General features: G+C 33.5%; 1 long non-coding RNA gene across 1 annotated transcript; it reads right to left on the bottom strand.

The window, feature by feature from the left end:
* Nucleotides 1-2,610: 2,610 nt before the first annotated feature.
* LOC114924817 (uncharacterized) lies at nt 2,611-4,203 on the bottom strand. The gene is made up of 3 exons (XR_003812453.2): nt 3,957-4,203; nt 3,215-3,542; nt 2,611-2,837 (listed from the first exon to the last, which is right to left on the bottom strand). It is a non-coding gene; the product is annotated as an uncharacterized lncRNA (long non-coding RNA).
* Nucleotides 4,204-13,874: the final 9,671 nt, after the last annotated feature.

The following is a 13,874-nucleotide window of genomic DNA, read 5'->3' as shown; positions in this document are numbered from 1 at the left end:
TTGGTGGTACGTTCAATTTTGAGCATATAGACTAAGGCAGATCTAACTCTCCATAGAAAATGTTGGTTCTAGAGCTCAATGAGAAAGTTTGAAATACGACTCCATGCTACGATCTTCTTAAGCTCATTAGCAGAAGAGAGGAAAAAAGATTTCTAACATTGAATTACAAAATGGTGTTTAACAATCATCTACGATCTTTCCATAAAAGTATAGAAGTAATCTTTTTTATCTGTAAAGTGAACCAAAAAATAGTTATTGTTTATACCCTGGCGCAAAACATAAAAGTTAGGCCCACTCAAAAGGGTGATCTCTACCGCATACCCGACCTCTTTAAAGAGATCAGACACTATGAAAGGGGCCCGCTTATACTTATACAGATAAGTAATTGTCTCTCCAAATCTCTTCAACTATCTCTATCTTCCCTGAAAGATAGATACCAAGAAACTCCCAAGATTAAGGGAACAGTTACCCATCAATAAAGGTGGAACTATTTTAACAAAGGTGGTCAGACAACTCGACACCCCTCAGGCATATACATGTTCTAATCTACTAAAACCTGTCTAAAGCCCTTACTGACTTAAGTATCAGAGTTTCTTGTAGATACCACCCCACCTCCTCACGAAAAATTCAGATAGCAACACCTCGACATTGAAACAAGTCGGACTTTGCCTCAATAGGAGTTGGACTTCACGTTCAGGATAAAATCAACGTTTTACATAATTTTCGAAACAGTTATTATTCATATCAATAACATTATTGATACTTTTCTTGATTTAATTTCCATTAAAATATTGTTCTATAAACGCTAGTTTTATGGGTTCGCCTAAGATTTTGGCCATGTGAACAGATTGCGATGGTACAACACTTTTAAGTTTTTTTGAAAAAAAAAAAAAAACCTTTTAACTGTATTAAAAAAATGCCTAGATGATTTATTTTCAGTTAAGGCAAAATATTCTCTTCCATTAAAGATAATATATTATAGTCTCTGATATATGTCTATTAAAGTATTAACTGAAGGGTCTTTTTTTTCCTTGATGAATAATAAAATGTTTTATTCTTAGATAAATTTAATGAAAAAAAAAGTACTTTGTTGCTAATATTCATGGATACATATTAACATACATTGTTATCTAGATTATTTCTTTATCAATAATAGTCTTATTATTATAATTATTTTTTTAGTGAGAGTACATAAAAAGTACATAATATATAAAGTATAATAACTCAACAAATATTTTTTAAATAAAATTTTTTATTTTTTTCAACAATAAAAAAATCTTATTTTTCTCCCTCTAATCACTTTTGGTTATCACAAAGAAAAAAGAAAATTAACCCTAATTTTTATATCCTTCAAAGTTACAGCGTCTCAAAAAAGCGTTTAAAAAAATAAACAAAACTAAATAATCAATGGTATGCTAATACTCATATATATATATATATATATATATATATATATATATATATATATATATATATCAAGATCTGCTTAGAAATTTAAGAGACATAAAAGTTGCGGCCAGATTTTTTTTTATTTTTTTAATTAAAAGCAAAGGAAGAAGCTAAAAGAGTAAAAGTTGTGGCCCCTTATTGATTATTAGAATTAATAATCATTATTCTATTTTCAATGAAAAATAAGAAGTTTTCAATTTTCCATGAATGACGTGTATCATTATATATATATATATATGCGCATTAAACTTCATGCTATATATACATGCAAGTTGTCCATGCATGCAAATATGTATTTATGTATATGACTATATATCATGACATGAACATGTCCAACAATAGTAATAATGTGTGTTATGTATTGGCATGTGATATGCTTTGATATTTGTATAATAAATAAGAGATGAATATAAAAAAAATAAACAAATATCAGACTTCAATTCATCATGATTTTATTAATTAAAAATAAAACACCTTAGTGTAGAACAATCCCAACACATTCTAATAAGTTTCCTAGCCCTGAAGAAAGGGCAAGATAATAGGAAACAAATAAATAAAACATGATTAAATCTATAAACAGATAACTACCTAATTATAGTCATCTCTTTAAATTGAATTTAAAAATGTGTTGTGTTCCATAAAGATATTTGACTAAAATTTAGATATAGATAATTAATTTATCAATTTATAATATCTACTTTTTTTTTTTGCCAAAGATAGGAGATTCGAACTCGCAACCTTTTAATTGAGTATGAAGAGACTATGCCATTTGACCTATAATTCATTGACAATTTATAATATCTACTTAAATATCAACGTAGTCTTTATTGTATTTAAATAAATAAATAACTTTTTAAAAAAAAAAAAACGAAAGTCAAATGACACAGAAAAAAATAAGAAAGAAGACAAAAACAACAAAAAAAAAACAATCAGATGCTCTTAACACTTAGTTAGGACATTCATACTAGGGGTGTTCGCAGTGCGGTTTGGTTCGAATTTTTAGAGAAAAGTCATCCGATCCAATCGATTAATTAAACAGCGGTTCGGTTTGGTTCGGTTTTTTATTGAAACCATTCGAACCAATCCAAACCAATTGAAATCGGTTTGATTTGGTTCGATTTGTTCGGTTTTACAATCAATTCAAACAATAACCACATACTATTTCACAAAGTGATAACATTGAAATTATAGAATACAAGTACACCATAACTAACAAAAGTCTTGATTCAATGAAATTCAACGACAAAAAAAATTAAAATACGACAATTAAAGAAGTTTAAAGGTTCAATAGTCAACACAACAAAAATAAAAACAAATTTTCAGCAACAGATAGTCACGTCTTGGTGTCCTCTCCAACAAAACAATGAAACTTCTTTAAGAAAACCTACCTGAAATAAAAAGACGGTTACATAATAAAAACAATAATAATTGAAAAAAGCACTTGATCATGTCACAGGTGAATCTTTACCATCATCTCTTAGGACCCATTTTAGGGACTACCTTATCAAACAATGTTAAAATTCTACCACTAACATGTTCAATACTCCAATCAGAAAGGATCTACACACATAGACCACTACAACCTTTATTTAAAGTGCACTTGATTTTATGATTAATTTGAACAATTATTTTGAAAACAAGATTATAACATTAACCATTTTACTTGTCAACCTAAAATTTACTTAACAGACCTACGATCAAGATCTATGGAAAGCACATTCGAAACTATGCTGTTAGATTGAGATGAGTTTAAGTAAATAGTTACCATGAATCATGAATGGCAAGATCTATGGAAAGCACATTCGATGCAAGACCACCATGAATAGTTCCAAGCTCAGATGCCAAAGGGTTTGTTGCTCCAATCTACTTTCGGCCAGTTGCAACAACACCTTTACCCTCCCAGACCGTGGCAACAATAGAACCAGAGATAATGTATTAGACCAATCCATTAAAGAAAGGCTTTGTAATTACTAGAAATTTGTGGAGTTTCTAAGCTAAATTGTTAGCACGTATGTTAAGTAGTAACAAAAACAAAAGAAGTTACTTTTCAAGTAAAATTTGTTCTTCTCAAATTTGCTAATAATCTCCCCAACCTGAAACAGAAAGCAGTTTTTTTTTCAAATATTATAAGGGGGAAAAAGAACAACATTGACCTATTTTACAAAATAGCTACCATCATCAACCTAATTACTAACAATTTCAAACAATCAGTAATGAACAAATAATTAAAAAATCAGTAATGAACAATAAACAACAACCAGCAATCAATAATGAACAATGAATAACAATCAACCATGAACAATGAACAGCAATAGTAATTACTAGCAATTTCAAAAAATAACAACAATCAGCAATGAACAACAATCAACAATCAAACAACAAATATATAGAACAATGAAACTGAAATTATTGATTTATTGATTAACAAGTTAACAACAACCAGCAGCAATCCATCAATGATTATTGATTTATTGAACAGAAATTAGTCAAATTACTTAAATACATACCTGACTCGGAGGCTCGGGCTCCATATCTCAGTTAAATTGGCGGCTGGGTGGCTCGGTGGTCGGTCCTGTACTGTCCTGTGTTGTGGGTTAAGTTAAAACGCCGCTAGCTGGTGCTGTGATAGGTGGCTCGGTGGGAAGAAGGCTTCGGCGGTCGGCGACTCGGCGCTGCTGGGAAGAACGTTGCTGGGTCGGTGCTCTTAACACTTAGTTATGACATCCATATTCCATACCATTAAAATTTAGGTCCATCTAATGAGATATTTATTTATTTATATATCTAATAAGAGAAAGAAATTATTTAAGTAGAAGTCTCATAAAAGAATTAAAAAAATTTCAAGAGGAATTACTTCTTCTATTTATGGAATCCTCAACAATAACAATTTGAATATTAGAAATTTTTTAAAATTTTTTTAATTATTCTCATAAAATTAACTTACGTCTTTTTCCCCTAAATTAGAAGACGAAGTGTTAGTCTAAATCTAAAAATTTTATGGAACTGCATGTCTTTTAAAAAAGGCATTTGCTCATTTCGAAACCTCGTAAGCTTTCCACTACTTTTGTCGAAAATGATGCATACCCTCCATAATAATCTTTTCCATCTCCTTTCTATCTGAGTTTCTGTTCTTAAGGGCAGTAAGAACAATTTCTTTAGAAAATTATTTTTTATTCTTTTGTTGGGAAGCAATATGTCTGTCTTTGAATTTGTTATACTTTTAATTTCTGACTAGCCCAATTTTAGAGATTAGCTTTTTTTACTGCTTTGTTGATTTTTGGCAGCTCTTTGCTTGAGGACTTTTTTTCTTGTTTGTTGGAAATTTGTAGATTCTGGTGGGCTTTTTCACTTTTCGGTCCAACTTACATAGTGTTGTCAATTTTGTGAGATTTATGCACAACTTCTTCATTAACAGTATGCGTATCTTTATCATTCAATGCTTTAAATTGAGAACCTCCATCCACATTGGGATCATTAATTGACATACCATTATTTTGAAAAAAAGATTCGATTGAGATACATATTTATTTCCTGTTCCATGAGAATTTTCTCTTTTCTTCCTTTTTTGGTATCTTTTCACCGTCATCCATGACACAAAATCCAGGAAGGGGGAGGGGAGCTTGAACATTGCGATATTTTTTCGGATTTTCCGTTTCAGAAAACTTTTTTAATTGGTTCTCATTGGTAGCGGTTTCTCGATTAGTCTCCAGGTTGTTAGCTTTGTCCTTCATGGCTTCTCCCTGGTTCATGACGCATCTATCGCACCCTCGAGACAAGAATCCAATCTATTCAATACCTTCTGCAAGTAAAACAAGTTTAATAGAGCCTTTCATACTCGATATTCAGCTCACAACCAAGAACTGAGATACGAGTAAATTTTTTTTATCGAGATCAATCTCGACACAGATGCAGAAAATTTTTTCTCAGAAGTGGATAGAGGTGGTACAATCAATTTTAAGCATATAGACTAAGGCAGATCTAACTCTCCATAAAAAAAACATTAGTTGTAGAGCTCAATGGGGAGGTTCGGAATACGAATTCATGTCGCAATCTTCTTGACCTCATTAGCAGAATAGAGGAAGAAAGGTCTTTAACGTTGAACTATAAGATAGTGTTCAACAATCATACAAAAAAAATTGTTGTTGCTCGACATAAGCATATGAACAAATTACCTATCATCTCCTAAGACGTTAACCTTTCAAATTCCAAAATCCCATAAGACCCTGATACCACCAAAATGACCAACAACGTCTTTCACAAAATTGTCATCTATATCCAATCTATCTCTGACTTCTTTTTTCCTAGCACCGCTAATATAGGTTTCAACAAGAAGGATAAAAAATGTTATCAAACTCTTGCTTCAAATCTTTAATAATATAGGAAAAATGTTATTACCAATTTCTTGACAATTCCAACTAACAATATTCATGAGTAAACTAAAAAGAGAGGTTAAGTTATGAAAAATTTGAGATTCAGAAAGGTTAGGTTATGAGTAAACTACCAGTTTCTCACATTATGTACTTTCTACATATATCTAATAAGAGAAGGGAATTACCTGGGTGGAAGCTCCATGGAAAGAATCAAAAAGGTTTCGAGAGGAATTATCTCCTCTATTGGCGGGATCCTCAGCATCAACCATTTGAGTATCAGAAGTTTTCTAGAGATTTTTGAATTGCTATCAGAAGCTTGACCTACATATTTCTCCGCAAAATTAGAAGGTAAAGTGTTGGTCAGAATATGAAAATTGTATAGAACCGCATGCCTTTCAAGAAAGGGGTTTTCTCTTTTTGAAACCTCATAAGCTTTTCACTGCTCGTGTCGAAATTGACGCATACCTTCCATAATCATCTTTTTCACAATCTCTCTATCTGAGTTTCTGTTCTTAGGGGCAACAAGAACAATTTCTTTGGAAGATTCTTTCTAATTCTTTTATTGGGAAGCAACATACTTGACTTTGGGTTCATTATATATACTTATTGTTTCTGGCTGGTCCAATTTTGCAGGGTTGGCTTTTTTTGCTACTTTGTTGATTTTTGGCAACTTATTGCTTGACAATTTTTGTTTGTTTGTTGGGGATTGATAGATTATGGTTGGGCCTTTCCATCTTTGGCCCAACTTGCATGGTGTTGTCAATTTCGTAAGCTTCATGCGCAACGTTTTTGTTAATAGTATGTATATCTTCATTATTCAATATATTAAATCGAGAACCTCCATCCACATCTGGATCATTAGTTGACATACCATTATTTTGAGAAAGATTCGATTGAGATACGTATTTATTTTTTATTTCACCATCATCCATGACACAAAATTAGGGGAGAGCCTGATCATAACGAGATTTTTTCAGATTTTTCGTTTCAGAAAACTTTTTCGATTGGTTCTCATTGGTAGCGATTTTTTGATTAGTCTCCAGGTTGTTAGCTTTGTTGTTCATGGCTTCTCCATGGTTAATGGCGACATCCACCGCACCCTTGAGGCAAGAATTTAATCTATTCTCATACCTCTCGCAAGTAAAACAAGTTTGATGGACCCTTTCATACTCGATATTCAGCTCATAACCAAGAACTGAGATATGAGGAACAAGGTTTTTGCCAAGATCAATCTCGACACAAATGCAGAAATTTTTTTTTTAGAATGGATAGCGGTGGTACGGTCAATTTTGAGCATATAGACTAAGGCATATCTAACTCTCCATAAAAAGACGTTGGTTATAGAGCTCAATTGGGAGGTTCGGGATACGAATTCGTACCGTAAACTTCTTGACCTCATTAGCAGAATAAAGGAAGAAAGTTCTCTAATGTTGAACTATAAGATAGTGTTCAACAATCATCCAAGAAAAATTATTGTTGCTCAACACAAGCATATGAACAAATTACCTATCATCTCCTAGGACGTCAACCTTTTAAATTCCGAAATTCCACAAGACCTTGATACCACCAGAATGACCAATACCTTCTTCTACAAAACTGCCATCTATCCCTAATTTATTCCAGACTTCCTTTTTCCTAGACCACTAATATGGGTTTCTACAAGAAGGATAAATTGTTACCAAACTCTTGCCTCAAATCATTAATAATAGAGAAAAAAAAATCTTACTACCACTTCTTCTACAATTCTAACTAACAATATTCATGAGTAAACTAAAAGGAGAGGTTAAGTTACAAAAAACCTGAGATTTCGAGTTGGGCATTTGCCCTCTATTTCGGACCTAACTGGTCACCAAACAGAACCCTGCTATCACTTTCATAAGCTATCGCATTGGTCATAATCACATCTGGGGGCCTCCCCAGAATTGCATTCGACACTGGCTCCCTCCCTGTTCCACCATGCGATGTCGACGGTATGAAAGTTGGATTGAAGAAATCATTTCTTACTACATGATTTTTCAAGAACCGACTTGAGTCTTTTTTTTTTTACTAAGAATGCATCTCCTTGTTCCTTCTATAATTTTCTCATGTCGAGCATAACTATCTCCATGGCTTCCACCTCAAAATTTCTACATTTTGCTTTTAAGGGGATAGAGAGGGTACGAGAGTCACAATGGATCTTGCCACTTATTTTCCATTACTCTTTACCTTAGGTACAATAGGTTTCTAAATTTTTGTTGATCCACCTTTGGCATTTGGGCCTATTTTAGGAATATGATTATTTTGAAGGCTCTAGATTTCGTGATCTTTATTTGATTGATTGCAACTTTTTCAGACTCGGTTTGGACTGGAACTATTGTAAGCCCATCTTCTTTAGGCCAATTCTTGGCCAACTGATCCCGAATCTCCTCTATGTACATAACTTTCATATCTTATGAATCTTTCTCACGCAAAATATTGTAACGTGAACCCCATCCACATATTAATCACCAAGATTTTTCTCCCTTTTCTTATTTGGAATCAGATATTTGCCTTAATATGAATTTTTTTTAATAAATAGGTGAATATCTTTCTTTCTTCTAATAAGTTTTTTAACCAAAATTCAAGACCCAAAATTTGGAGGAGCATTACCATTGTGCGTAGCCGTGATAGATTTTTTGTTAATCTACCTTTAGTATCTGGACCTTTCTTAGGAGCCTGGTTATTTTTGGGATCTTGACTTCATGCTTTTTTTATTGATTGCAATTTTTTCAGTCTCGGTTTGGGTGAGACTATTGTAAGCCTATCTCTTTTAGGCCTATTCTTCGCCAACTAATCTCGAATCTCCTCCATGCACGTAAATTCCATATCTTACAAATCTTCTTTATGCAAAATATTGTAACGTGAACTCCATCCATATATTGATCACTAAAATTTTTCTCTCTTTCCATATTTGTATTAGATTTTTGGCTTCATTAGAGTTCTTTTTAATAGGTAGGTGAATATCTTTCGTTTTTATAATAGATTTTTTAATCAAAATCCAAGGCTAAAAATTTGGAAGAGCATTATCGTTTCGCGTATTCGTCATAGATTTTTTGTTGATACTGTTTTGGCATTTAAACCTTTCTTAGGAACGTGATTATTTTGGGGGGCTCTAGGCTTCATGATCTTTTTTTGATTGGTTGCGACTTTTTAGACTCGGTTTGGGTTGGGACTATTGTATGTCTATCTCTTTTAGGCCTATTCTTCGCCAATTGATCTCGAATATCCTCCATGCACATAACTTTCGTATCTTATGAATCTTATGCAAAATATTGTAACGTGAACTCCATCCACATATTGATCACCAAGATTTCTCTCTCTTTTCTTATTTGTAATCGAATCATTGCCTTAATTGGAGTTCTTTTTAAAAGGTAGGTGAATATCTTTTTTTCTTCTAATAGGTTTTTTAACCAAAATCCAAAGCCCGAAATTTGGAAGAGCATTATTATTGCGCATATATGTGATAGATTTTTTTGTTGATACTCATTTAGCATTTGGGACTTTCTTAGGAGCCTGATTATTTTTGGGGCTTTGGGCTTCATGATATTTCTTTGATTGGTTGCAACTTTTTCAGACTCGATTTGGGTTGGGATTATTGTAAGCCCATCCCCTTCAGGTCTATTTTTTGCAAACTGATTCCGAATCTCCTCCGTGCATATAATTTTTATATGTTACGAATCTTCCTCTTGCAAAATATTGTAACATGAACTCCATCCACATATTGATCACTAAGATTTTTCTCCCTTTTTTTTATTTGTAATCGGATCCTTGCCTTACTTGAAGTTCTTTTTAATAGGTAGGTGAATATATTTCTTTCTTCTAATAGTTTTTTAACCAAAATCCAAGACTCGAAATTTGGAGGAGCATTATCATTGCGTGTATCTGTGATAGATTTTTTGTTGATACTATTTTGTCGTTTGGGCCTTTCTTAGGAGCTTGATTATTTTTGGGGCTCTGGACTTCATGATTTTTTTATTTGTTGCAACTTTTTCAGACTTGGTTTGGACTAGGACTATTGTAAGCCAATCTTCTTTAAGCTTATTCTTCGCCAACTGATCTTGAATTCCCTCCATGCACATAACTTCCATACCTTACGAATCTTCATATGCAAAACATTGTAACATGAACTCCATCCACATATTGATAACCAAGATTTCTCTCCCTTTTCTTATTTGTAATCAGATCCTTGCCTTAATTGGAATTCTTTTTAATAGGTACGTGAATATCTTTCTTTCTTCTAATAGGTTTTAAGGCCCAAAATTTGAAAGAGTATTATCATTGTGCGTATCTGTCATAGATTTTTTGTTGATACTCCTTTTGTATTTGGGCCTTTTCTTAGGAGTCCGATTATTTTTTGGACTCTGGGGTTTTTGTTGCAACTTTTTCAGACTTGATTTAGGCTGGGACTATTCTAAGTCCATCTCCTTCAGGCCTATTTTTCGTCAACTGATCTCGAATCTCCTCCATGTATGTAACTTTTGTATCTTACAAATCTTCTTCTTGCAAAATATTGTAATGTGAACTCCATTCACATATTGATCACCAAGACTCCCTTTTCTTATTTGTAGTCAAATTCTTGCCTTAATTGGAGTTCTTTTTAATTGGTAGGTGAATATCTTTCTTTCTTTTAATAGGTTTTTTAACCGAAGTCCAAGATCTAAAATTTGGAGGAGCATTATCAGTGCACGTATTTATGATAGATTTTTTGTTGATACTCTTTTGTTGTTTGGGCCTTTTTTAAGAGCCTGATTATTTTTGGAGTTCTGGGCTGCATAATCTTTTTTTGATTGGTTGCAACTTTTTTAGACTCAATTTGGATTGGGACTATTGTAAGTCCATCTCCTTCAGACCTATTTTTCGCCAACTGATCTTAGATCTCCTCCAGGAATGTAACTTTTGTATCTTACGAATTTTTTCTTGCAAAACATTGTAACGTGAACCCCATCCAGGTATTGGTCACCAAGATTTTTCTCCTTTTTCTTATTTGGAATCAGATCCTTGCGTTAATTGGATTTATTTTTTATAGGTAGGTCAATATATTTCTTTTTTCTAATAGGATTTTAAACCAAAATCCAAGGCCCGAAATTTGGAGGAGCATTATCGTTGCACGTATCCGTGACAGATTTGATTCATGATTCTTTCTATTCTGGTCACCTTCCTTCATCGTCCATTGGCCTTCTCGAAATTGCTATCTTTGCAGGCACCTGGACTCTGCATTCTCTAGGATTAATCATCTTTATTCTCATAACAAGATTCTGCTTTGTGTCCATATTTTTCACACGAGAAACAGATCTAATTGAGACCCCATACACAATGTTCTACTCACTCCCCATAACCGAGATACGTGGCTCCAGGTTTGCTGCAAAATTGATCTCCACACAAATCTGTGCAAATATTCCTTTTGAATGAATGGATGTAGTGCAATCAAACTTAAGCATATGGCCAATAGCTGACCCAACCCTTCACAAAAAGCGTTGATGGTATAGTTTGATAGGAAGATTAGGTATGTGCACCCATGTCGCAATCTTACGCCCCATATTCTTAGAGGTAAGGAAGAACAACCTCCACCTTTGGACTATGATATAATGCACATACACCATCTAAGTCCCTTCTATGAGTGCGTATGAGTAACCTTTCGCATATGAAAAGTGAACAAGAAAATAATCGCAATCCATGTCAAAAATATTTATCGACCCTTTTCTTACCCAATTTTTCTTAAGACATTGTTCCATATAGGCCAAACTAACACATTTTCCTAGTAGTTTCACAATAAGGACGTTTTCTCCTTGGATTGCACTAATCCTCGAACTCCTCTTTTGAGACTAAAATCACGGGACAGGGGTTGAATTGTTTATTGTCAACCTTTTTGGCGTCATTCTCCTTGTACCAACGGTCCTTTGGATATGAGGTATCTTTCGCCATATCATCATCAACATTTGGCTCACCATTAAGCTTTGGGCTAGTGATAGTAAAAAGAGAGTCCTTATAGGATAACTTGGTAGCCGTAGTAAGGGAGACATTACCCTAATTTGCGGTGTCCATAACTTGGATAGGTTGATTTAAATCAACATCGTCACATGTTTTGACTTTTTTGGTACTGCGTTCAACCAAATCTTTTTTCTCGGTTGAAACCCTAGTAGAACTCATGTTTTTTAATTATCAAATGACTCACTAATAAATAACTATTTATTGGTTGTACGTAATCCACCAACAACGTTTATAAAAATTTAATCCACCAGGATTTGAGTAAAAAAAATTATCTACATACTAAAAATTAGCTATCAAATATGTCATTATATATTTGTGTATAAATATATGTATAATTTAACTTATTTTTAATGTATATTTTATATTTTATTATGTACTCTACGCTAGTGACTAATTTTAGTGTACACCTGACATAGTTGAAAAAATAAACACTCGTCCAACTTGAAAAATATAATTAAATTGACAATTATTCAATATTCACATACTTCAGTTGTATATTTTATATTTATGATTGACTAATTTTTGTATGCCCATAGTAATTTTATTCAATTAAATAAGTAAATAGCTAAATATGCTTTCAACGAATTACAAATAGAATATTTTGGTCTTTAATAATTTTTATTACTCGAAAAGACTTAAGAGATCTACTCAGATGAATTGATCCCTCTACCGCTTTCAGTAAAATTTATAATATGTGTTGGACAAATAAATTTTTAACAAACTTTATTATATGATGATCATTATATTTTGAAAAGTCATTATAAAACAAATTAGTCCTTTTTGTGAAAGAAATAATTCGTCTAAAAAATATGTAAAATAATAAAAATTTATTAAAAATTAAAGTATTTGGAAGCATGAATGTTAGCTTGAGTTAAGGCAAATGTTGGTAAGAATCTAATGCTTCAAAAACTTAAGTGTTCATCCAGAAGGTTCGTCCATGGAAGATGAGTTAGGACCCAAGATAATGTCGAAAGGTACAATCAATGTATAATATGTAGAAGGAAGAGTAAGAGCCGACAAGAGTGCAGGAGCCGACAAGACAAGGACACGAAGTGTTACATGGTTACAAAGGAGTATTGTAGGAGGCACAAAGAAGATGATCAATTATCAGGCACTACGTTAAAAGGTTCATAATGAATGGCCGTGCGTAACGCATATAAGGAAGTTGGGGGCATACAAAGCAATGCTAACGTTTGACATGTTAGCTAATACGGAGGAAACATACACATTCAAAATGAAAGATCTATTAAAATTGTTCTATATGGTATGGAGATGGGATAAGACTGAGAGGAGCGAGACTAGAAGAATATGGTTGGAATGTTATGGAGTACCTTTGCATGCCTGGTCAACGGAGACTTTCACAAGATTAGGAGATCAATGGAGTGAGGCGGTAACGGAAACGTGTAACTTGTTTAGTGTGGATCGCGTCCTGATAGATACATGTATGCTCGATATGATCAACGAGTAGATTCATGTCACCATTGGTGCGAACGGATTCGATGTTCTTGTGAAAGAGGTGGGTAAAGAGGTGTATTGGGAAGAATGTTTTCTAGAGGCCATGGAAGGTATGCAGTAGGTTGATATAAGGGAGGCAGCCAGTGGTGGCACTGAGTCAAGGGTGGCAAGAAGGGATCCGGCGGCGGGAATGATGGAGAAGAAACAATCGATTGATGAACAAGACAGGGGACAAAATAGGGATTTTGCCATCTGAATTAAATGAGTGGAATATTCAATTTTCAAATCATCATTATGAGAGCCGTTATTATGCGCAAACAAAGGGGAAGGAAATCTCGATGGGTCCAGCTGTAAATAATCAGGAGATTGATTCGGATTACACGCTATCATGCAATTATGAAGTAATTCAACATGAGGATTCAACCGTTTTTGGAATGGAGAGAATTGGGCTTATTGCAAGCAGGCCCAATGTCTTAAAAATCAAGGAAGGAAAGGGCAAAATAAAGAGGGACCAATTGAGGGAGGAAGGTTTTGGGCTGTCCAAAGGGGTAGCTTTGGAGCAACTGACAACCCGACACTGTTGAATGAAGAAAC

This window comes from Arachis hypogaea, chromosome 12 (genome assembly GCF_003086295.3).
Source record: "Arachis hypogaea cultivar Tifrunner chromosome 12, arahy.Tifrunner.gnm2.J5K5, whole genome shotgun sequence".
Lineage (NCBI taxonomy): Eukaryota > Viridiplantae > Streptophyta > Magnoliopsida > Fabales > Fabaceae > Arachis > Arachis hypogaea.
This window is presented reverse-complemented; position numbering and strand designations above follow the sequence as displayed.